The sequence below is a fragment of the Saccopteryx leptura genome, chromosome 6 (assembly GCF_036850995.1).
Source record: "Saccopteryx leptura isolate mSacLep1 chromosome 6, mSacLep1_pri_phased_curated, whole genome shotgun sequence".
In the NCBI taxonomy this organism is placed as follows: domain Eukaryota; kingdom Metazoa; phylum Chordata; class Mammalia; order Chiroptera; family Emballonuridae; genus Saccopteryx; species Saccopteryx leptura.
The window spans coordinates 186,916,631-186,920,232 of NC_089508.1; positions in this window are offsets into that span (position 1 = coordinate 186,916,631).

Consider the following 3,602-nt stretch of genomic DNA (forward strand, 5'->3'; position numbering starts at 1 on the left):
TTCAAATAACTAAGAGTGTAGGTTATAACAAATATGTGTTTGGGGCGAATCTAGCTGAAACTAGGAAGGTAACCATCTCTACCAACAGAATCTAATTTCGGTAACAGCAAGACCCTCCCTTCGGATAAAATATATATTTGCAAATGCTGCCACCTAGTGGTAACTGGCTCGTATTAACTGAACAGATGTAGTCAGCTGCTTACCTGGGGGTTGCTGATTAATCAATTTCCCCCTTTAATGTGTGAACTCGCAAGCTGCTTTTCCTAGGAATAAAATACATTAAACATTAAGGTATCAATGCAGTTATACTTCTTTCCACTGAATTCATTCTCTCTCTCTCTCTCTCTCTCTCTCTCTCACACACACACACACACACACAGAGAAAAGGAGTGTGATAGTTTCAAGCTCTCAGAGAAAGAAAAGGAGCCTAAGTTTAATCCTATCCCACTTGAGTCACACCAAATAAATTTGAGCCAACAAAAGAGGAAGTAATATAAACCATTAGTGAATATGTTTCATTCGTAAGAGTGGATATGAGTCACTGTTCTGAATAAAGAGCCTCAATTAGTTGAGGTAATGTCAGAAAATAAAAGAAACGGGTAATGGATACTGGAAGATAGGAAAGATCTAAGTAGCAACTATAGTCTTGTGAAGAGCTGAGAAAATTAGGACACTAGTAATTTTTATGTACATATATATCAAGCTAACTAGAATGGGTACTATTCTTGCCAAGTAAAAATCATAACTAATATAAATATTCAGTCTTAATTCTAAATGGCTTAGGTGGTAAAATCATCTGAAGTCAGCTTAGCCGGGCCTAGTGGTAATGTGAAGTGGTGCCAAGCAAGGAATTATATGCAAGCTCTCTGCTTCTTTATTTTCCTCCATTTTACACTAGGCTCCTTACAGGAGTCCCCAAACTACAGCCCACGGGACGCATGTGGCCCCCTGAGGCCATTTATCCGGCCCCCTGCCGCACTCCCAGAAGGGGCACCTCTTTCATTGGTGGTCAGTGAGAGGAGCACTGTATGTGGCAGCCCTCCAACGGTCTGAGGGACAGTGAACTGGCCCCCTGTGTAAAAAGTTTGGGGACCTCTGAATCTTTCTTCTAGTTCAACCAATGCATTTTTTTTTCTTGGAGTAGCCATTACTGAATCCTCTCTTTGGAAGTTAGCTACTTTTAGTGTTAGCCACATAAAATCCTAAATGTAGAATAAGAACTTGACAATTCATTAGTCCACTAGAGACCAGAGTAAGTATTGAGTGTGTTGCTTAAAACTCTTTATGTTGCAAGTGACACAAAAATTCAAATAGAATCCATTTGAGCAAAAACGAAATGGTTCAGAGGTGACTTGAGCCTCAGGAGGAGCCTCACGTAGAACCCAGACAGCATGACCAGAACTCTTTTCTTCCTCTCGATGTATCAGCTCTGCTTTTGATTCTGTTTCAAGCAGGCTTAAGTTTCACGGACCAAAGATGAGCTTAGAGCTTTACTTAATAATATGAAGGAACAAAAAAGCCTAAGCCATACTTGGAGTGAGGGTTTATTGTTTGGTAAATGCCCCTTCCACTAAATTCTCAGTTCCCCGAGGACAGAGACTATTCACCTATGGTACCTAAACCAAACTTGTTCAACAAGTTCATGTCAGAATATGCACAGCTTCCCGTGCAATGCAACACTCCCTCTGCACCATTTCTTTTTTTTGTTTGTTTGTTTGGGTTTTTTTGTATTTTTCTGAAGCTGGAAACAGGGAGAGACAGTCAGACTCCCACATGCGCCGGACCGGGATCCACCCGGCACGCCCACCAGGGGCGACGCTCTGCCCACCAGGGGGCGATGCTCTGCCCCTCCAGGGCGTCGCTCTGCCGCGACCAGAGCCACTCTAGCGCCTGGGGCAGAGGCCAAGGAGCCATCCCCAGCGCCCGGGCCATCTCTGCTCCAATGGAGCCTAGCTGCGGGAGGGGAAGAGAGAGACAGAGAGGAAGGAGGGGGGGGGGTGGAGAAGCAAATGGGAGCTTCTCCTATGTGCCCTGGCCAGGAATCGAACCTGGGTCCCCCGCACGCCAGGCCGAGGCTCTACCGCTGAGCCAACCGCCAACCGGCCAGGGCCTCTGCACCATTTCTGAAAACCAGTCCTCTCGTTCCGCTAGAACAGTCACAGGAAGAAATGACCAGTTTACAATAGCAGTCTATTCCAGTTTTGAACAGCTAGAATATTGAGAATGGTATTGGCGTGTGTGTGTGGGGGGGGGGGGGAGGGAGGCTTGGCGAATTCACCATTCTGTGTGAGGAGGCAAAATTGCATCTCTCATTATATAAACCAATAATGACAGATAAATGATCTTTGACATTTAGTGCATGGGATGTGGACCCGCATTTGGAACGGAACTGTGGATTTCTATCTATCTATCTATCTATCTATCTATCTATCTATCATCTATCCGTCTATCTAGAGTTACATATACAAATATATATCTAGATATACTAAGTGCTTGTTTATCCTTTTATTTTTAAATTTTGTTTTATTTTTTAATGACAGTTGACATTCTACTAGACTGGTTTCAGGTGTACAGTGAATCTCAAGCATTTATCCCAACAAGCGGGAACCAGCTAGAACGCGCTTCACGTGTGCCATCTAGTGTCCAGAGGCGGCAGTGGCTGCACTCCACCCGGACGGTCCCTGCAGAAGGACCTTCATCAGGAGACGGGCAGCTTCTAGGATTTTGCTGATTGCTCCCTGAACGCGCTAGGTCAGATCAACCCGGTGTGGCCCAGCTCCAGCAGAAATAGACGTTTGCAAGGGGAACTGAGAAAGAGGAAAACAAGGATGGTGAGGCACCCCGCGACCTGGCCGGAACGCCCAGGAGAGCCATCGACTCTGTCACCTGTCAAATAGGCTCAAAGACACACAACAGGGTCCACGGAACAGGTGCTAGGACTCAGAGGTGCTCATAACATATTGGCCATTATTATTATTATTTCTGACCACTTAAATTTGTGAATGACGACTAGGCATCAGGTTCACGAGAAACAGAAAGTCGTTATTTAAACACACACGCCAGAGCTCGGGCGCTCCAGCGGCATCCGTTCATTCTAACCCCACCACGGGGTCTGTCTTTCCTCCGCGGACAGAGAGGCTACGAACTGCCTCTCCGTGGGGCCTGTACGGCTGCCCGTGACTCTGTCCTGGGATGCTTCCAGGCACTGTCCCTCTGATTCGGACTCCCGGAACCAGGACCGGAACCGAGGGACGGCCCCCAGAGCCCACACGGGCCCCTCATTCAGCCGGCGGCTGTCGGAGGCCGGCACACCTCAGAATCGCCCGCTGCTGCCTCACCTTCTAGTGACACTGTCCCTCCAGAAGGTACTGTCGTTTAAAAAAAAAAACAAAAAAAAAAAAAGCAAAAACAGCTACTAGAGGCGGACGCCTGGAAGACGCCCAGCAAACCAATGCTGAGTCAAGTTGACGAGCCGTGTGGCCACGTCCGCGCCCGCAACGAGCCCTCAACTCTCCGCTCGCACCTGCGCAGTCGCAGCAAGTGGGCGGGGCACTCTGTGGGACGCTCTCTAGGGTTTTTCTTTTCCTGACGCGCGGCTCGGA